General features: G+C 42.2%; 5 non-coding genes across 5 annotated transcripts; 4 read left to right on the top strand and 1 right to left on the bottom strand.

Moving 5' to 3' along the window:
- Positions 1–1,002: 1,002 nt before the first annotated feature.
- Positions 1,003–1,116, top strand: LOC140286130 (U5 spliceosomal RNA). The gene has a single exon (XR_011911018.1). It is a non-coding gene; the product is annotated as a U5 spliceosomal RNA (small nuclear RNA).
- A 308-nt stretch (positions 1,117–1,424) lies between these two features.
- LOC140286100 (U2 spliceosomal RNA) lies at positions 1,425–1,608 on the top strand. The gene has a single exon (XR_011910991.1). It is a non-coding gene; the product is annotated as a U2 spliceosomal RNA (small nuclear RNA).
- Positions 1,609–4,870: 3,262 nt separating this feature from the next.
- Positions 4,871–4,984, bottom strand: LOC140286125 (U5 spliceosomal RNA). Its single transcript, XR_011911013.1, has one exon. It is a non-coding gene; the product is annotated as a U5 spliceosomal RNA (small nuclear RNA).
- Positions 4,985–20,694: 15,710 nt separating this feature from the next.
- On the top strand, positions 20,695–20,808 carry LOC140286114 (U5 spliceosomal RNA). The gene has a single exon (XR_011911003.1). It is a non-coding gene; the product is annotated as a U5 spliceosomal RNA (small nuclear RNA).
- Positions 20,809–21,110: 302 nt separating this feature from the next.
- On the top strand, positions 21,111–21,294 carry LOC140286102 (U2 spliceosomal RNA). Its single transcript, XR_011910993.1, has one exon. It is a non-coding gene; the product is annotated as a U2 spliceosomal RNA (small nuclear RNA).
- The last annotated feature ends 1,016 nt before the right edge of the window (positions 21,295–22,310 follow it).

The raw sequence follows: 22,310 nt of genomic DNA, 5'->3' as shown, positions 1-22,310 counted from the left end.
AGTATGTCCAGACTTCTTATGTTGTCAGTTGCTATATATGAATAAGTGGGTAGCTACTGACAAGCAATAAGCATGTCACACAGCCCAAACATATAACATTTCAGGACACACCACACAGTTAACAACCACAGTGAAGTGTCAAAGCCCAAACATTCAACAGGACACTTACACAACACATTCAAATCAAACAGTCAGACAACATACAAGAACATATACCCCAGCCGGCATTGCTCCCTGCCTATTTTCCTACAGCTCACTATGTGTGCGCACACCTTTATTCACAAACTCTTCAACTTATACTCTTTTACCGAAGCTGCTACAGCTCGATTGGCCGAATACCCTTAGATCCTATTTCGGTGAATTTGACATCTGCCTTACATGTAACAGATTAGCGGTTTAGCAGTTTTAATTTAGTTTGAGTGAAGGAATTCATTTTATAGCAAAATCCGAAATCGTGAAGCACTCATGAAAGTAAGCTTATTCTCGGATTCCTGAAACTTTAGATTTGCTCTTTCTTTTACCGCAAAGTACAACGTTGTTTTTTTTGTTTAAATCTTTCTAGACATGGTAAATATGAACGACAAAGCAGTTTTAACATAGTTTGAGTGAAGGAATTCATTTTATAGATAAAATCCCAAGAGTCTGCAGAGAAAAGAGAGTGAATGCGAAGTAGACTTTAACACGGCTATGGGAGCGAGCCGAGTGTCGGCTAACCGGGAGAATTGCTTGAAAGAAACGCGACACCGAATGAGCGGTCAGAACAAAGCCTCAATACGGGATTCTCGTGGTGTTTTTGTTGCTGCCTTGTCTTTTGCATAGAGTAAAAGACAAGGCAGCCATCGAATAGGGCCCGATTGTTCCTACTTGGTCAGCCGAGGAGCAAGGGGGGGGGGGGGGGGGGGGGGGGGGGGGGGGCAAGCGTCTCAACCAAGCAAAGCTCACCATGGGGAAGGTGGCTATACCAACTAGCCTGATGCCCTGCTCCCGCAGTGACGGATAATCGTACTCTGGTTTCTCTTCATAACATACAAGACTTTCGCCTTTTACTAAAGACTTCCGTTGAGAGCAGCACTAATGAGTTGTTTCTATTATTGGCAGGCTTTACCTTTGCGGGTGAAGCCCTTTCTGTCTGTGCAAAAGAAATCTTGCTACTTTGCAGAGTGACTTCTCTGAGTAGAGTCGCCTTACTTGTTGCGACTGTGCCGATGTTCGAAGCTGGAGTGCAAAGTTGTTGCTTGAATGGTGCTTGCTGGAGCATGCGGGAGTGCAAAGTTATACCATTTAAAAGGGCTGAAGAGTGCTCAGTGCAGCGGGTGGGCGGAGGTGCAACGTGACACTCTGGCCACCTATGGCCATAAAAAGAACACTGCTACAAGTGCGCATTGTGCCAGCAAGGGCCCTCGGACCTGAAACAGTGGACAGTTATCGCTTCTCGGCCTTTTGGCTAAGATCAAGTGTAGTATCTGTTCTTATCAGTTTAATATGTCCTCTATACGAGGACAACATATTAAATGGATTTTTAAGAATAGGAGTTGAAAAAGAAGCTTGCTCCGTTCACTCCAAGCCTCGACCCGGTACTGCAGTGCCGCTGGGAACGGTGCGCTCTCCTCTGCTCTTGTGAAAAAGCAAACAGCGGTGCAGGATGGAAGTTTCAGGGAGCCCAAGATGAAACTTTCTTTTAATCTGCTGAGAAAAGAGAGTGAATGCGAAGTGGACTTTAACACGGCTCTGGGAGCGAGCCGAGTGCGGGCTAACCGGGAGAATTGCTTGAAAGAAACGCGACACCGAATGAGTGGTCAGAACAAAGCCTCAATACGGTGTTCCCGTGGTGTTTGTGGCTGCCTTGTCTTTTGCACAGAGTAAAAGACAAGGCAGCCATCGAATAGATTGTTTCTACTTGGTCAGCCGAGGAGCGGGGGGGGGGGGGGGGGGGGGGGGGGGGGGCAAGCGTCTCAACCAAGCAAAGCTCACCAAGTAGGAACAATCGGGCCCTTTTCAATGGCTGCAACACCTGAAAGAGATATTGATGCGAGACCCGATCAAATGCTTTTTCAAAGTCTAAATTTAAGATGACAAGCCGGGTGTTTCTGTCTCTAGCGTAATCAATGATGTCTCGAATCAGTACGAGGCTGTCGGTGAGTTGTCTCCCTGAGATGGCACAAGCTTGGTCTGGGTGAATTACCTCCTCTAAAACAGAGGACATCCGTGTCGCTAAAACCTTGCTAAAAAGTTTACAGTCAAAGTTTAAAAGTGTGATGGGCCTCCAATTCTTTAGGTCAGTCTTATCATTTTTTTTATAAAGTAGAGTCACTATTCCCACTCTAAAACTGTCAGGCAGTCGGTCGAGTTTTTCAAAATCTTTAAAAACATCTAAAATGTCTGATGATAAAAGGTCCCAATAGGTCAGATAGAGTTCTGCAGGAAGCCCGTCTAACCCCGGAGCTCGACTTCTCTTAAAACCTGTTAGGCATTTTTTTAACTCTAAAGCAGTAAAATTCTGTGTCAAGTGTGCATTCTCTTTTACGGTTTTGTCAACGAATTTTAAGATTTCTGCCGATGTTTCCAAGTGCACTGGTTTCTCTTTGTACATGTTACTATAAAAGGTATGTACAGTTTCAATCATCTCTTGTGTGGATTTTGTTAAAAACCCATCTTCTCTTTTTAGATTTTGAATACACTCCTTTTTATTTATAACTTTCTTTCTTTTTCACCTTCCTCAATTTCCTGCTCCCTGCTTCTTACAAAAATTCCTTTACTCTTTATTTCTGCTAAAACTGACATTTCCTTTTTGACATCTTTGATTTCTTCTTTAAAGTCTATGCCACACTGATTTAGTTTAAAGTAGCGCTGTAAGCGTTTATGTAGTCCCATCATACATCTATTCTCTTTCCTTTTTTTACGTTTACCTTGCTGTTTAAAAAAAGTCTGGGTCGTTTCCTTCACCATTTCCCACCATTGTGCATGTGTTTCGTAGAGGTCTTGAAGGGTCTGCCACTCTTTATAACATTCCCTGTACTGACTGACTATGATTTCATCCTCCAACAGGGAACAGTTGAGTTTCCACAGACCACTTCCTACCATCACACCAGAAGGGGGTGAAAGGGTGCAGGAGAGCATAAGGTGGTCTGAAAAGAAAACAGGGGTTAATCTAACATCAGTGGGTGGGCAATCTCTAGTAAAGAAATAATCAATGCGAGAAGCTCTGGTGCCATCATGACTAAACCAGGTGAAGCCCTCCTCTCTGGGATGCATGGTTTTAAAACAGTCAGTAAGCTTAAAATCCCTGCATATGCCCTGAAGTAAAATCAAAGTCTTATCCACTTTAAAATCTACCCCTGCTCTTTTTCTATCTTTCCTGCTCAAGATACAGTTAAAATCCCCTCCTACAACTAAAGGTACTTGCCCTAGCATGTAAAGCTGTATATCTTCTAAAAGGTCATACCTTTAATTTTTTCCATTGAAACCATAAATATTTAAGAGGTTAAAGTCTTGCCCCATAAAATTCAAGTGTGCTAAAAGTGCCCGTCCGTCTCTCACCACTGTGCTACCTTTCACCAGAACATGCGGATTTTTAATTAGAATGGCCACACCATCATTTTTATTTTGATTTGAGCCACTCCATATCGATAAATGGGGCCACATTTCCTCCCATTGTCTATGGTTTTTTAAAAAAGGTAGTCCACATTCTTGTATTAAAAACACATCTGATTTTATGGAGTCTAAGAAGGATAAAATACTCTGGGCTCTTGTCTTTGATTTCACACTTCTCACATTTAGTGTTGAGAAGGTGAGAACCATTAAAAGCATAAAGGAAAGTAGGTATGTCATTTTCGTTTTTCTAAGTTATCAAAACAAATTACACACAGGTTATTTCTTGGGAAACTAGCTCTTCCTTCATTTCTTTAGGTGAAAAGTGAGTAGGGTGATCTATATTTCCTTTTCGGACTCTCGGTGTTGGCCTCTGACGCAATGTTGCATTTAACTTTGAGTCCCTGGGGGTTGATTGCAGAGCTGAAGTTAAAAAGGAGACCTCATTTGGTGAGTCGGAGGGGAAGACTCTAGGTTCTTCCACTGAAGAACTGTCTGAAAGGGACCTAACCCTTCCCCTCTTCTCTGATACCACTGGGGAATCAGAGGCTCAGATGCCGTCCTCTTCGGCTGTTGACCTTCGGGGAGGTGAGTATCTTCACTAGACTCACCTGTCTGCTCTTCCTCCTCATTTAGCGTAGCTCCACCCTCTGCCTGTGAATTCTCACAGACTTCAACACTGAGTGGTGAGGCCTCTACAGGCCCCTCCCCTTTTTGCTCCTCACTTCCAATCCAAGCTTTTGGCGGGAAGTTTGAACTTATTGGGTCAACCTCTTCACTTTGTTCACCAACTGCCACCTTTGGTCCTTCTCTTTGTTGGCTTGACTGTGGCTTTACCGTCTTTAATTTGTTGGCAAAAGATTTAGGGCAATCTCTGAAGAGGTGATTTAATTCTCCACAGAGATTACATTTCCTGCCATTTGGACACTCTCGAAAAGTTTGCCCAATTTCTCTGCTCTTCCCACATAACACCTTGGTACAAGCCTCAACCAGGTGCCCATGCTCACCACACTTGCGGCAGAACTTGGGCTGCCCCTGGTAGTGGATGTAACCTCGGTTTTCAAGGTGGCCAGAGTGTCGCCCACCCGCTGCACTGAGCACTCTTCAGCCCTTTTAAATGGTATAACTTTGCACTCCCGCATGCTCCAGCAAGCACCATTCAAGCAACAACTTTGCACTCCAGCTTCGAACATCGGCACAGTCGCAACAAGTAAGGCGACTCTACTCAGAGAAGTCACTCTGCACAGTAAGAAGATTTCTTTTGCACAGACAGAAAGGGCTTCACCCGCAAAGGTAAAGCCTGCCAAAAATAGAAACAACTCATTAGTGCCGCTCTCCACAGAAATCTTTAGTAAAAGGCGAAAGACTTGTACGTTATGAAGAGAAACCAGAATTCCTTCACTCAAACTATGTGAAAACTGCTTTGTCCTTAATATTTACCATGTCTAGAAAGATTTTAACAAAAAAAACAACGTTGTACTTTGCAGTAAAAGAAAGAGCAAATCTAAAGTTTCAGGAATCCGAGAATAAGCTTACTTTCATGAGTTCTTCACGATTTCGGATTTTGCTATAAAATGAATTCCTTCACTCAAACTAAATTAAAACTGCTAAACCGCTAATCTGTTATATGTAAGGCAGATGTCAAATTCACCGAAATAGGATCAAAGGGTATTCGGCCAATCGAGCTGTAGCAGCTTCGGTAAAAGAGTATAAGTTGAAGAGTTTGTGAATAAAGGTGTGCGCACACATAGTGTGCTGTACGAAAATAGGCAGGGAGCAATGCCGGCTGGGGTATATGTTCTTGTATGTTGTCTGACTGTTTGATTTGAATGTGTTGTGTAAGTGTCCTGTTGAATGTTACATGTTTGGGCTTTGACACGCTTCACTGTGGTTGTTAACTGTGTGGTGTGTCCTGAAATGTTATATGTTTGGGCTGTGTGACATGCTTAATGCTTGTCAGTAGCTACCCACTTATTCATATATAGCAACTGACAACATAAGAAGTCCGGACATACTTTGATAGTAGTTGTAGAAGTATCCTTATTGATAATAGATCACTAATTCATAGTGATAGAACAGTAGATGAACAGGTGCTTGCACATGTCTCATGAAAATAAAATGGGTGTATGATTGCTGACGGCAGAGCAATACTGCCAAACTTATGAGTTCTTGTGGCAAACTTGATTCAGTGTCTTGACGTGTATACGCTGTTTCGCTGACTTGATTGTCACAAGAAACAAAGTGTGTTTGATAAGATCTGACCATTTTATTACGGGAGGATCAGTATGTATGGATTCTGATGTGACTGATAAACCCATTCGTATCTTAAGCATAATCTAATACGTGAGACAACGCCCTGGCACACGATAAAAAAAAAAAAAAGAGAGAGAGCGGTTTTGTGTCCCCACAGTCCATAATGTAGAAAAGAGAGAAAAAAAGCCTTTCTGATTTGGTGTGTGTGCTCATAGTGCAGAGTGTAGAGAAAAGAGAGAAAAGAAAGCCGTTTTGGTGTCACGGGTGTTGTGACTTACACACACACATTTCTAAATTGAGAAAGGAAATTATTTTAGAGGAAGCACTAGAGTTTAGATCCCACATTTGTTGATAGGCATTCATTTATTTCTTCACTTCTGATGAAGTTTCAACAATAAACAACAAACTTTGTATTATGAGAAAGAACCAGACTCATTCTTCAGGAATCCGAAAATAAGCTCTATTTTATGAGTTATGCACGAATTCGGCTTCTCCTATAAAACGAATTCATTAACTCAAACCAAGTTAAGACTGCTTTGTCCTTCATATTTATTCATGTCTAATCAAGTTTCAACGATAAACAACGTTGTACTTTGTAGAATGAGAAAGAACTTCTTCAGCAATAAGCATCTCTCGACATATGACGAAATACAGATTTTGCTATAAAATTAATTCCTTCTATCAGCCTGACTTAAAACTGTTTGTCCTCCTTATTTATCCACTTCAAATCAAGTTTCAACAATTAAAAAAAATTTGTAGTTTGAGAAAGAACAATTTAATCTTCAGCAATCAGTATAAAAAGAGGTGCAAATGCCAACCATACATACCTAAAAGGTGGAGCGGAAGTATTCAGCTGCAAGTAGGTGTGAATGTTCGACCATAATTTGTAAAAAGCGGGTAAGAAAAGGTTCGAATGCCCGACTATATATTAACAAAAGCGGGAGGAGAGGTCTTCGGATGAGAGTGGGTGAGAATTTCCAACCATAATCTATAAAATACGGTGAAAAAAAATATGTGAATGCCTCATAGAACACTAAAAGCGGAAGTGTTCGGCTGCAAGAAGGTGTGAATGTCCGACTATATTTGGTGAAAAGCAGGTGAAGCAAGGTCTGAATGCCCAACCTTACATCATCAAAAGCGAGATCAGAGGTGTTTGGCTGCAAGAAGGCCATAGTTTGCCAAAAGCGGGTAAGGTGCGAATGACCGACTAAATATCAACAAAAGTGGGGGCGGAGGTCTTCGGATGCAAGTGGGTGTGAATATCCCACCATACAAGTATGGTGGAGAGGAAGCTGTGAATGGCCGACCATAGTAAAAGGCGGGTGAGAGAAGGTGCGAATGTCAAACCATACATAATCAAAACAGGGAGCGGAGGTGTTCTGCTGTAAGAAGGTGTGAATGTCCAACCATAGTTGGTAAAAAGCGGGTAAGAAAAGGTTAAAATACCCGACTGTACACAATCAATAGCGGGAGCGGAGTTGTTCGGCTACTAAAAGGTGTGAAAGTCCGACCATGGTTTGTAAAAAGCGGGTAAGAAAAGGTGCGAATGCCCGACAATGTATGATCAAAAGAGGGAGTGGAGGTTTTCGGCTGCAAGAAGGTCTGAATGTCCAACCATAATTTGTAAAAACCGGGGAAGAAAAGGCTCGAAAGCCCGACTATACACCATCAAAAGTGGGAGCGGAGGTGTTCAGCTGCAAGACGGTCTGAATGTCCATCAATAATTGCTAGAAAACATGAAAGAAAATTTTCGAATATCAAACTGCACATGATCATAAGCGGGAGAGGAGGTGTTCAGCTGCAAGAAGGTGTGAATGTCTACCCATAATTACTGAAAAATGGGTAAGAAAAGGTGCGAATGCCTAACCATACATCATCAAAAGAGGGAGCGGAGGTGTTCCGCTGTAAGACGGTGTGAATGTCCGACCATAGATGGTAAAAAGCGGGAAAGAAAAGGTTAAATTACCCGACTGTACACAATCAAAAGAGGGAGCGGAGTTTTTCAGCTAAGAGAAGGTGTGAAAGTCCGACCTTGGTTTGTAAAAAGCGGGTAAGAAAAGGTTCGTATGCCCGAATATACACCATCAAAAGCGGAAGCGGAGGTGTTCGGCTGCAAGATATTGTGAACGTCCGACCAAAGTTTGTAAAAAGCAGTTAAGAAAAGGTTCGAATATCTAACCAAACATAATCAAAAGCGGGAGCAGAGCTGTTCGACTGGAAGTAGGTGTGAATGTCAGATCATAATTTGCAAAAAGCTGATGAGAAAGGGTGAGAATGCCCGACTATACACCATCAAATGCGGTAGCGGAGTTGTTCGGCTGTGAGTAGGTGTGAATCTCCAACCATAATTGCTGAAAAATGTGTTAGAAAAGGTAAAAATGCCGGTCCATACATCATCAAAATCGGGAGAGGTTGTGTTCAGCTGCAAGAAGGTCTAAATGTCCATCAATAATTGCTAGAAAACATGAAAGAAAATTTTCGAAAATCAAACCACACATGATCATAAGTGGGAGAGGAGGTGTTCAGCTGCAAGAAGGTGTGAATGTCCACCCATAATCCCTGAAAAATGGGTAAAAAAAAGGTGCGAATGCCCAACCATACATCATCAAAAGCAGGAGTGCATGTGTTCGGCTACAAGAAGGTGTGAACGTCCAACCAAAGTTTGTAAAAAGCAGTTAAGAAAAGGTTCGAATATCCAACCATACATAATCAAAAGCGGGAGCAGAGCTGTTCGACTGCAAGTAGGTGTGAATGTCAGATCATAATTTGCAAAAAGCTGATGAGAAAGGGTGAGAATGCCCGACTATACACCATCAAATGCGGGAGCGGAGTTGTTCGGCTGTGAGTAGGTGTGAATCTCCGACCATAATTGCTGAAAAATGTGTTAGAAAAGGTAAGAATGCCGGTCCATACATCATCAAAAGCGAGAGAGGTTGTGTTCAGCTGCAAGTAGGTGTGAATGTCCAGCCATAATTACTCACAAACGGGTAAGAAAAGGTAGTATTGCAAGACCATATATGATCAAAACAGGGAGCGGAGGTGGTTCAGCTGCAAGAAGGTTTGAATGTCCGACTAAAGTTCAAATATATTAAAGAAAGCGGGAGGAGAGGTCTTCGGATGAGAGTGGTTGAAAATTTCTGACCATAATGTATAAAATGCGGTGAAAAAAAGGTGTGATAGAACACTAAAAGGTGGAGCGGAAGTGTTCGGCTGCAAGAAGGTGTGAATGTCCGACTATATTTGGTGAAAAGCAGGTGAAGCAAGGTCTGAATGCCCAACCTTACATCATCAAAAGCTAGATCAGAGGTGTTTGGCTGCAAGAAGGCCATAGTTTGCCAAAAGCGGGTAAGGTGCGAATGTCCGACTAAATATCAACAAAATTTGGGGCAGAGGTCTTCGGATTTAAGTGGGTGTGAATATCCAACCATACAAGTATGGTGGAGAGGAAGCTGTGAATAGCCGACCATAGTTTGGAAAAAGCGGGTAAGAAAAGGTTTGAATACCCGAACATACACCATCAAAAGAGGGAACGGAGGTGTTCCGCTGTACGAAGGTGTGAATGTCTGACCATAGTTCGTAAAATGCGGGTAAGAAAAGGTGCGAATGCCCGAACATACACCATCAAAAGAGGGAGCGGAGGTGTTCCGCTGTAAGACGGTGTGAATGTCCAACAATAGTTGGTAAAAAGCGGGTAAGAAAAGGTTAAAATACCCGACTGTACACAATCAATAGCGGGAGCGGATGTGTTCGGCTACAAGAAGGTGTGAAAGTCCGACCATGGTTTGTAAAAAGCGGGTAAGAAAAGGTGCGAATGTCCGACAATGTATGATCAAAAGAGAGAGCGGAGGTTTTCGGATACAAGAAGGTTTGAATGTGCCACCATAGTTTGTAAAAAGCGGGTAAGAAAAGGTTCGAATGCCCGACTATACACCATCAAAAGCGGGAGCAGAGGTGTTCTGCTGTAAGACGGTGTGAATGTCCTACCATAGTTGGTAAAAAGCGGGTAAGAAAAGGTTAAAATACCCGACTGTACACAATCAAAAGAGGGAGCGGAGTTGTTCAGCTAAGAGAAAGTGTGAAAGTCCGACCATGGTTTGTAAAAAGCGGGTAAGAAAATGTTCGTATGCCCGAATATACACTATCAAAACCGGAAGCGTAGGTGTTCGGCTGCAAGAAGGTGTGAACGTCCAACCAAAGTTTGTAAAAAAGCAGTTAAGAAAAGGTTTGAATATCTAACCAAACATAATCAAAAGCGGGAGCAGAGCTGTTCGACTGCAAGTAGTTGTGAATGTCAGAGAATAATTTGCAAAAAGCTGATGAGAAAGGGTGAGAAATCCCGACTATACACCATCAAATGCGGTAGCGGAGTTGTTCGGCTGTGAGTAGGTGTGATTCTCCAACCATAATTGCTGAAAAATGTGTTAGAAAAGGTAAGAATGCCGATCCATACATCATCAAAAGCGGGAGAGGTGGTGTTCGGCTGCAAGTAGGTGTGAATGTCCATTAATAATTGCTTTAAAACATGAAAGAAAATTTTCGAATATCAAACCTTACATGATCATTAGCGGGAGAGGAGGTGTTCAGCTGCAAGAAGATGTGAATATCCACCCATAATTACTGAAAAATGGGTAGGAAAAGATGCGAATGTCCAACCATAAATCATCAAAAGCAGGAGTGGAGTTGTTCAGCTACAAGAAGGTATGAAAGTCCAACCATGGTTTGTAAAAAGCGGGTAAGAGAAGGTTCGAATACCCGAATATATACCATCAAAAGCGGAAGCGGGGGTGTTCGGCTGCAAGAAGGTGTGAACGTCCGACCAAAGTTTGTAAAAAGCAGTTAAGAAAAGGTTTGAATATCCAACCGAACATAATCAAAAGCGGGAGCAGAGCTGTTCGACTGCAAGTAGGTGTGAATGTCAGATCATAATTGCTGAAAAATGTGATAGAAAAGACTAGAATGCCGGACAATACATCATCAAAAGCGGGAGAGGTGGTTTTTCGGCTGCAAGTAGGTGTGAATGTCCAGCCATAATTACTCACAAACGGGGGAAGAAAAGGTAGTATTTCCAGACCACACATGATCAAAACAGGGAATGGAGGTGGTTCAGCTGCAAGGTGTGAATGTCTGACTAAAGTTTGTAAAAACCGTGTAAGACAAGGGGCGAATGCCCGACAATGTATGATCAAAAGAGGGAGCGGAGGTTTTCGGCTGCAAGGTCTGAATGTCCAACCATAATTTGTAAAAATCGGGGAAGAAAAGGCTCGAAAGCCCGACTATACACCATCAAAAGCGGGAGCAGAGGTGTTCAGGTGCAAGAAGGTCTGAATGTCCGACCAATAATTACTGAAAAATGGGTAAGAAAAGGTGCGAATGCCAAATAATACATCATCAAAAGCAGGAGCGGATGTGTTCGGCTACAAGAAGGTTTGAATGTCCAACCATAGTAAGTAATAGGTGGGTAAGAAAAGGCTCGAATGCCCGACTATACACCATCAAAAGCGGGAGCAGAGCTGTTCGACTGCAAGTAGGTGTGAATATCAGATCATAATTTGCAAAAAGCTGATGAGAAAGGGTGAGAATGCCCGACTATACACTATGAAATGTGGGAGCGGAGGTGTTCGTCTGTGAGTAGGTGTGAATGTCCGACCATAATTGCTGAAAAATGTGTTAGAAAAGGTAAGAATGCCGGACCATATATCATCAAAAGCGGGAGAGGTTGTGTTCGGCTGCAAGAAGGTGTGAATGTCCAGCCATAATTACTCACAAACGGGTAAGAAAAGGTAGTATTGCCAGACCATATATGATCAAAACAGGGAGCGGAGGTGGTTCAGCTGCAAGAAGGTTTGAATGTCCGACTAAAGTTTGTAAAAAGCGGGTAAGACAAGGTGTGAATGCCCGACAATGTATGATCAAAAGAGGAGCGGAGGTTTTCGGCTGCAAGAAGGTCTGAATGTCCACCCATAATTACTGAAAAATGGGTAAGAAAAGGTGCGAAAGCCCAACCGCACATGATCATAAGTGGATGAGAAGGTGTTCGACTGCAAGTAGGTGTGAATGTAAGATCATAATTTGTAAAAAGCGGGTAAGAAAAGGTAAGAATGCCCAACCATAAATTATCAAAAGCGGCAGCAGAGTTTCGGCTGGTATTTATCAATGTCTAGATAGATTTCAACAAAAAACAACGTTGTACTTTGCAGTAAAAGAAAGTGCAAATCAAAAGTTTTAGGAATCCGAGAATAAGCTTATTTTCATGAGTTCTGCACGATTTCGGATTTTATGTATAAAATGAATTTCTTCACGCAAACTAAGTTAACACTGCTTTGTCCTTCATATGTACCCATTTCTACATATATTTCAAGCATAAACTTCCTCATATTACCCTGAATGAGAAAGAGCCACACTTGTGATTAAGCCATACCTCCCTTTTGAGGAGTTCTGCATGATTTGGGATTTTATCTATAAAATTAATTCCTTCACTCAAACTATGTTAAAACGGCTTTTACCTTCATATTTATCAATGTCTCGATAGATTTAAACAAAAAAACAACGTTGTACTTTGCAATAAAAGAGAGAGCAAATCAAAAGTTTTAGGAATCCGAGAATAAGCTTATTTTCATGAGTTCTGCACGATTTCGGATTTTATGTATAAAATGAATTCATTCACTCAAACCAAGTTAAAACTGCTTTTTCCTTCATATTTATCAATGTCTAGATCGACTTCAACAAAGAACAACATTGTATTTTGCAGTAGAAGAAAGAGCAACACTGAAGGATCAGGAATCCGAGAATAAGCTTATTTTCTTATGGGCAAGTGGGAACTGCTTTGTCCTTCATATTTATCAATGTGTAGATGGATTTCAACTTCTTTTACTGCAAAGTCCAATGTTTTTCTTTGTTGAAGTCGATCTAGACATTGATGAATATGGAAGGACAAAGCAGTTTTAACTTGGTTTGAGCAAAGCAATTCATTTTATAGCAAAATCCGAAATCGTGCAGAACTCATGAAAGCAGGCTTATACTCGGATTCCTGAAACTTTAGATTTGCTCTTTCTTTTACTGCAAAGTACAACGTTGTTTTTTTGTTTAAATATTTCTAGACATTGTAAATATGAAGGACAAATCAGTTTTAACATAGTTTGAGTGAAGTAATGCATTTTATAAGCAAAATCCCAAATCATGCAGAACTCACGAAATGCTTTTTCTCGCTTTTCACTGCTTTTTACAAACTTTGGTCGGACGTTCACACCTTCTTGCATCCGAACACCTCCGCTCCCGCTTTTGATGATGTATATTCGGGCATTCGAACCTTTTTTTACCCGCTTTTTACAAACCATTGTCGGACTTTCACACCTTCTTGCAGCCGAACACCACCTCTCCCGCTTTTGATGATGTATGGTCCAGTATTCTTACCTTTTCTAACACATTTTTCAGCAATTATGGTCGGACATTCACACTTACTCACAGCTGGACACCTCCGCTCCCGCTTTTGATCATACAATGTCGGGACATCGCTCCTTGTCTTACCAGCTTTTTATAAACTTTAGTCGAACATTCACACCTTCTTGCAGCTGAACACCTCCGCTCCCGCTTTTGATGATGTATAGTCGGGCTTTCGAGCCTTTTCTTACCCGGTTTTTACAAATTATGTTTGGACATTCAGACCTTGCAGCCGAACACCTCCGCTCTCTCTTTTGATCATACATTGTTGGGCATTCGCACCTTGTCTTACCCGCTTTTTACAAACTATAGTCAGACATTCACACCTTGCAGCTGAACCTCCGCTCCCTGTTTTGATCATGTATGGTCTGGCAATACTACGTTTTCTTCCCCCGTTTGTGAGTAATTATGGCTGGACATTCACACCTACTTGCAGTCGAACAGCTCTGCTCCCGCTTTTGATTATGTTTGGTTGGATATTCGAACCTTTTCTTAACTTCTTTTTACATATTTTGGTTGGACGTTCACACCTTCTTGTAGCCGAACACTTCCACTCCTGCTTTTGATGATGTATGGTTGGGCATTCACACCTTTTTTTTGCCCATTTTTCAGGAATTATGGGTGGACATTCACACCTTCTTGCAGCTGAACACCTCCTCTCCCGCTTATGATCATGTGCGGATTGATTTTCGAAAAGTTTCTTTCATGTTTTCTAGCAATTATTGATGGACATGTAGACCTTCTTGCAGCTGAACACCTCCGCTCCCGCTTTTGATCATACATTGTCAGGCATTCGCACCTTGTCTTACCCACTTTTTACAAACTTTAGTCGAACAGTCACACCTTTTTGCAGCCGAACACCACCTCTACCGCTTTTGATGATGTATGGTCCAGCATTCTTACCTTTTCTAACACATTCTTCAGCAATTATGGTCGGACATTCACACCTACTCAGAGCCGAACACCTCCGCTCCCGCATTTGATCGTCTATAGTCGGGCATTCTACAGCGGAAAAGACTCATTCTTATGTTTGGTTAGATATTCGAACCTTTTCTTAACTGCTTTTTACGAACTTTTGTCGGACGTTCACAATATCTTGCAGCCGAACACCTCCGCTTCCGCTTTTGATGGTGTATATTCGGGCATACGAACCTTTTCTTACCCGCTTTTTACAAACCAAGGTCGGACTTTCACACCTTCTCTTAGCTGAACAACTCCGCTCCCTCTTTTGATTGTGTACAGTCGGGTAATTTAACCTTTTCTTACCCGCTTTTTACCATCTATGGTTGGACATTCACACCGTCTTACAGCGGAACACCTCCGCTCCCTCTTTTGATGATGTATGGTTAAGCATTCGCACCTTTTCTTACCCATTTTTCAGTAATTATGGGTAGACATTCACACCTTCTTGCAGCTGAACACCTCTTCTCCTGCTTATGATCATGTGCAGTTTGATATTCGAAAATTTTCTTTCATGTTTTCTAGCAATTATTGATGGACATTCAGACCGTCTTGAAGCTGAACACCTCCGCTCCCACTTTTGATGGTGTATAGTCGGGCTTTCGAGCCTTTTCTTACCCGGTTTTTACAAATTATGGTTGGACATTCAGACCTTCTTGCAGCCGAAAACCTCCACTCCCTCTTTTGATCATACATTGTCGGGCATTCGCACCTTTTCTTACCCGCTTTTTACAAACCATGGTCGGACTTTCACACCTTCTTGTAGCCGAACAACTCCGCTCCCGCTATTGATTGTGTACAGTCGTGTATTTTAACCTTTTCTTACCCGCTTTTTACCAACTATTGTTGGACATTCACAACGTCTTACAGCGGAACACCTCCGCTCCCTCTTTTGATGGTGTATGTTCGGGCACTCGAACCTTTTCTTACCCGCTTTTTACAAACTATGGTCAGACATTCAAACCTTCTTGTAGCCGAACACATCCACTCCTGCTTTTGATGATGGGTATTCAAACCTACTTGTTGCCCGCTTTCAATTAATTATGGGTGGACATACACACCTTGTCGCAGCCAAACACCTCCGCTCCCTGTTTTGATCATGTATGATTGGACATTCGCACCTTTTCTCACCCGCTTTTTACTATGGTCAGCCATTCACAGCTTCCTCTCCACCATACTTGTATGGTGGGATATTCACACCCACTTGCATCCGAAGACCTCCGCCCCCACTTTTGTTGATATTTAGTCGGTCATTCGCAGCTTACCCGCTTTTGGCAAACTATGGCCTTCTTGCAGCCAAACACCTCTGATCTCGTTTTTGATGATGTAAGGTTGGGCATTCAGACCTTGCTTCACCTGCTTTTCACCAAATATAGTCGAACAGTCACACCTTCTTACAGCCGAACACTTCTGCTCCACCTTTTAGTGTTCTATGGGGTATTCACACCTTTTTTTTCACCGCATTTTATTGATTATGGTTGGAAATTCTCACCCACTCTTATCCGAAGACCTCTCCTCCTGCTTTTGTTAATATATAGTCGGGCATTCAAACCTTTTCTTACCCGCTTTTTACAAATTATGGTCGAACATTCACACCTACTTGCAGCCGAACACCTCCGCTCCCGCTTTTGATGGTGTATAGTCGGGCTTTCGAGCCTTTTCTTCCCCGGTTTTTACAAATTATGGTTGTACATTCAGACCTTGCAGCCGAAAACCTCCGCTCCCTCATTTGATCATACATTGTCAGGCATTCGCACCTTGTCTTACCCGCTTTTTATAAACTTTAGTCAGACATTCACACCTTGCAGCTGAACCACCTCCGCTCCCTGTTTTGATAATGTATGGTCTGGCAATACTACCTTTTCTTACCGGTTTGTGAGTAATTATGGCTGGACATTCACACCTACTTGCAGCCGAACACCACTTTTCCCGCTTTTGATGATGTATGGTCCGGCATTCTAGTCTTTTCTAACACATTTTTCAGCAATTATGGTTTGACATTCACACCTACTCACAGCCGAACACTTCCGCTCCCGCATTTGATGGTGTATAGTCGGGCATTCTCACCCTTTCTCATCAGCTTTTTTCAAATTATGATCTGACATTCACACCTACTTGCAGTCGAACAGCTCTGCTCCCGCTTTTGATTATGTTTGGTTGGATATTCGAAACTTTTCTTCACTGCTTTTTACAAACTTTGGTCGGACGTTCACACCTTCTTGCAGCCGAACACCTCCGCTTCCGCTTTTGATGGTATATATTCGGGCATTCGAACCTTTTCTTACCCGCTTTTTACAAACCATGGTCGGACTTTCACACCTTCTTGTAGCCGAACAACTCCGCTCCCGCTATTGATTGTGTACAGTCGGGTATTTTAACCTTTTCTTACCCGCTTTTTACTAACTATTGTTGGACATTCACACCGTCTTACAGCGGAACACCTCCGCTCCCTCTTTTGATGGTGTATGTTCGGGCATTCGAACCTTTTCTTACCCGCATTTTACGAACTATGGTCGGACATTCAAACCTTCTTTTAGCCGAACACATCCACTCCTGCTTTTTATGATGTATGGTTGAGCATTCGCACCTTTTCTTACCCATTTTTTTTTTTACTATGGTCGGACATTCACACCTTCTTGCAGCTGAACCCCTCCTCTCCCGCTTATGATGATGTGTGGTTTGATATTCGAAAATTTTCTTTCATGTTTTCTAGCAATTATTGATGGACATTCAGACCTTCTTGCAGCTGAACACCTCCGCTCCCGCTTTTGATGATGTATAGTCGGGCTTTCGAGCCTTTTCTTCCCCGGTTTTTACAAAATTATTGTTGGACATTCAGACCTTCTTGCAGCCGAAAACCTCCGCTCCCTCTTTTGATCATACATTGTCGGGCATTCGCACCTTCTCTTACCCGCTTTTTACAAACCAGGGTCGGACTTTCACACCTTTTAGTAGCCGAACAACTCCGCTCCCGCTATTGATTGTGTACAGTCGGGTATTTTCACCTTTTCTTACCCGCTTTTTACCAACTATGGTCAGACATTCACACCTTCTTACAGTGGAACACCTCCGCTCCCTCTTTTGATGATGTATGGTTGGGCATTCGTACCTTTTCTTACCCATTTTGCAGTAATTATGGGTGGACATTCACACCTTTTTGCATTTTAACACCTCCTCTCCTCTTATGATCATGTGCGGTTTGATATTCGAAAATTCTCTTCCATGTTTTCTAGCAATTATTGATGGACATTCAGACCTTCTTGCAGCTGAACACCTCCGCTCCAGCTTTTGATGGTGTATAGTCGGGCTTTCGAGCCTTTTCTTCCCCAATTTTTACAAATTATGGATGGACATTCAGACCTTCTTTCAGCCGAAAACCTCCGCTCCCTCCTTTGATGGTGTATGTTCGGGCATTCGAACCTTTTCTTACCCGCTTTTTACAAACTATGGTCAGACATTCAAACCTTCTTGTAGCCGAACATATCCACTCCTGCTTTTGATGATGGGTATTCAAACCTACTTGTTGCCCGCTTTTCATTAATTATGGGTGGACATACACACCTTGTCGCAGCCAAACACCTCCGCTCCCTGTTAGGATCATGTATGGTTGGGCATTCGTACCTTTTCTTACCCATTTTGCAGTAATTATGGGTGGACATTCACACCTTCTTGCATTTGAACACCTCCTCTCATGTGCGGTTTGATATTCGAAAATTCTCTTCCATGTTTTCTAGCAATTATTGATGGACATTCAGACCTTGTTTCAGCCGTAAACCTCCGCTCCCTCTTTTGATCATACATTGTCGGGCATTCGCACCTTTTCTTACCCGCTTTTTACAAACCATGGTCGGACTTTCACACCTTTTAGTAGCGGAAAAACTCTGCTCCCGCTATTGATTGTGTACAATCGGGTATTTTAACCTTTTCTTACCTGCTTTTTGCCAACTATGGTCGGAAATTCACACCTTCTTACAGCGGAACACCTCCGCTCCCTCCTTTGATGGTGTATGTTCGGGCATTCGAACCTTTTCTTACCCGCTTTTTACAAACTATGGTCAGACATTCACACCTTCTTGCAGCCGAACACTTCCGCTCTACCTTTTAGTGTTCTATGGGGTATTCACACCTTTTTTTTCACCGCATTTTATAGATTATGGTTGTAAATTCTCACCCACTCTTATCCGAAGACCTCTCCTCCTGCTTTGGTTAATATATAGTCGGGCATTCGAACCTTTTCTTACCCGCTTTTTACAAATTATGGTCGAACATTCACACCTACTTGCAGCCGAACACCTCCGCTCCCGCTTTTGATGGTGTATAGTCGGGCTTTCGAGCCTTTTCTTCCCCGGTTTTTACAAATTATGGTTGGACATTCAGACCTTGCAGCCGAAAACCTCCGCTCCCTCTTTTGATCATACATTGTCAGGCATTCGCACCTACTTGCAGCCGAATACTTCCGCTCCACCTTTTAGTGATGTATGGTTGGCATTTGCACCTTTTCTTACCCTTTCTTACCCTACTGATTGCTTAAGATTAAGTTGTTTTTTCTCAAACTACAACATTTTTTTAATTGTTGAAACTTGATTTGAAGTGGATAAATAAGGAGGACAAACAGTTTTAAGTCAGGCTGATAGAAGGAATTAATTTTATAGCAAAATCTGTATTTCGTCATATGTCGAGAGATGCTTATTGCTGAAGAAGTTCTTTCTCATTCTACAAAGTACAACGTTGTTTATCGTTGAAACTTGATTAGACATGAATAAATATGAAGGACAAAGCAGTCTTAACTTGGTTAGAGTTAAGGAATTCGTTTTATAGGAGAATCCGAATTCGTGCATAACTCGTAAAATAGAGCTTATTTTCGGATTCCTGAAGAATGAGTCTGGTTCTTTCTCATAATACAAAGTTTGTTGTTTATTGTTGAAACTTCATCAGAAGTGAAGAAACAAATGAATGCCTATCAACAAATGTGGGATCTAAACTCTAGTGCTTCCTCTAAAATAATTTCCTTTCTCAATTTAGAAATGTGTGTGTGTAAGTCACAACACCCGTGACACCAAAACGGCTTTCTTTTCTCTACACTCTGCACTATGAGCACACACACCAAATCAGAAAGGCTTTTTTCTCTCTTTTCTACATTATGGACTGTGGGGACACAAAACCGCTCTCTCTATTTTTTTTTTATTGTGTGCCAGGGCGTTGTCTCACGTATTAGATTATGCTTAAGATACGAATGGGTTTATCAGTCACATCAGAATCCATACATACTGATCCTCCCGTAATAAAATGGTCGGATCTTATCAAACACACTTTGTTTCTTGTGACAATCAAGTCAGCGAAACAGCGTATACACGTCAAGACACTGAATCAAGTTTGCCACAAGAACTCATAAGTTTGGCAGTATTGCTCTGCCGTCAGCAATCATACACCCATTTTATTTTCGTGAGACATGTGCAGGCACCTGTTCATCTACTGTTCTATCACTATGAATTAGTTTATCTATTATCAATAAGGATACTTCTACAAATACTATCAAAGTATGTCCAGACTTCTTATGTTGTCAGTTGCTATATATGAATAAGTGGGTAGCTACTGACAAGCATTAAGCATGTCACACAGCCCAAACATATAACATTTCAGGACACACCACACAGTTAACAACCACAGTGAAGTGTCAAAGCCCAAACATGTAACATTCAACAGGACACTTACACAACACATTCAAATCAAACAGTCAGACAACATACAAGAACATATACCCCAGCCGGCATTGCTCCCTGCCTATTTTCGTACAGCACACTATGTGTGCGCACACCTTTATTCACAAACTCTTCAACTTATACTCTTTTACCAAAGCTGCTACAGCTCGATTGGCCGAATACCCTTAGATCCTATTTCGGTGAATTTGACATCTGCCTTACATGTAACAGATTAGCGCTTTAGCAGTTTTAATTTAGTTTGAGTGAAGGAATTCATTTTATAGCAAAATCCGAAATCGTGAAGAACTCATGAAAGTAAGCTTATTCTCGGATTCCTGAAACTTTAGATTTGCTCTTTCTTTTACTGCAAAGTACAACGTTGTTTTTTTTTTTTGTTTAAATCTTTCTAGACATGGTAAATATGAAGGACAAAGCAGTTTTAACATAGTTTGAGTGAAGGAATTCATTTAATAGATAAAATCCCAAGAGTCTGCTGAGAAAAGAGAGTGAATGCGAAGTAGACTTTAACACGGCTCTGGGAGCGAGCCGAGTGTGGGCTAACCGGGAGAATTGCTTGAAAGAAACGCGACACCGAATGAGCGGATAGAACAAAGCCTCAATACGGTGTTCCCGTGGTGTTTTTGTTGCAGCCTTGTCGATTGCACAGGGGCAAGCGTTTCAACCAAGCAACGCTCACCATGGGGAAGGTGGCTATGGCAACTAGCCTGATGCCCTGCTCCCGCAGTGACGGATAATCGTACTCTGGTTTCTCTTCATAACATACAAGTCTTTCGCCTTTTACTAAAGACTTTCGTGGAGAGCAGCAATAATGAGTTGTTTCTATTTTTGGCAGGCTTTACCTTTGCGGGTGAAGCCCTTTCTGTCTCTGCAAAAGAAATCTTGTTACTGTGCAGAGTGACTTCTCTGAGTAGAGTCGCCTTACTTGTTGCGATTGTGCCGATGTTCGAAGCTGGAGTGCAAAGTTGTTGCTTGAATGGTGCTTGCTGGAGCATGCGGGAGTGCAAAGTTATACCATTTAAAAGGGCTGAAGAGTGCTCAGTGCAGCGGGTGGGCGGAGGTGCAACGTGACACTCTGGCCACCTATGGCCATAAAAAGAACACTGCTACAAGTGCGCATTGTGCCAGCAAGGGCCCTCGGACCTGAAACAGTGGACAGCTTCTCGGCCTTTTGGCTAAGATCAAGTGTAGTATCTGTTCTTATCAGTTTAATATGTCCTCTATACGAGGACTACATATTAAATGGATTTTTAAGAATAGGAGTTGAAAAAGAAGCTTGCTCCGTTCACTCCAAGCATCGACCCAGTACTGCAGTGCCGCTGGGAACAGTGCGCTCTCCTCTGCTCTTGTGAAAAAGCAAACAGCGGTGCAGGATGGAAGTTTCAGGGAGCCCAAGATTAAACTTTCTTTTAATCTGCTGAGAAAAGAGAGTGAATGCGAAGTAGACTTTAACACAGCTCTGGGAGCGAGCCGAGTGCGGGCTAACCGGGAGAATTGCTTGAAAGAAACGCGACACCGAATGAGTGGTCAGAACAAAGCCTCAATACGGTGTTCCCGTGGTGTTTGTGGCTGCCTTGTCTTTTGCACAGAGTAAAAGACAAGGCAGCCATCGAATAGGGCCCGATTGTTCCTACTTGGTCAGCCGAGGAGCAAGGGGGGGGAGCAAGCGTCTCAACCAAGCAAATCTCACCAAGTAGGAACAATCGGGCCCTATTCGATGGCTGCAACACCTGAAAGAGATATTGATGCGAGACCCGATCAAAAGCTTTTTCAAAGTCTAAATTTAAGATGACAAGCCGGGTGTTTCTGTCTCTAGCGTAATCAATGATGTCTCGAATCAGTACGAGGCTGTCGGTGAGTTGTCTCTCTGAGATGGCACAAGCCTGGTCTGGGTGAATTACCTCCTCTAAAACAGAGGACATCAGTGTCGTCAAAACCTTGCTAAAAAGTTTACAGTCAAAGTTTAAAAGTGTGATGGGCCTCCAATTCTTTAGGTCAGTCTTATCATTTTTATCAGAAGTGAAGAAATAAATGAATGCCTATCAACAAATGTGGGATCTAAACTCTAGTGCTTCCTCTAAAATAATTTCCTTTCTCAATTTAGAAATGTGTTAGAAAAGGTAAAAATGCCGGTCCATACATAATCAAAATCGGGAGAGGTGGTGTTCAGCTGCAAGAAGGTCTAAATGTCCATCAATAATTGCTAGAAAACATGAAAGAAAATTTTCGAAAATCAAACCACACATGATCATAAGTGGGAGAGGAGGTGTTCAGCTGCAAGAAGGTGTGAATGTCCACCCATAATACCTGAAAAATGGGTAAAAAAAAGGTGCGAATGCCCAACCATACATCATC

This window comes from Leuresthes tenuis, unplaced genomic scaffold, assembly GCF_036924035.1.
Source record: "Leuresthes tenuis unplaced genomic scaffold, fLeuTen1.0.hap1 SCAF_73, whole genome shotgun sequence".
In the NCBI taxonomy this organism is placed as follows: Eukaryota; Metazoa; Chordata; class Actinopteri; order Atheriniformes; family Atherinopsidae; genus Leuresthes; species Leuresthes tenuis.
The sequence above is the reverse complement of the archived record's forward strand: the minus strand, read 5'-3'. Positions and strand labels throughout refer to the sequence as shown.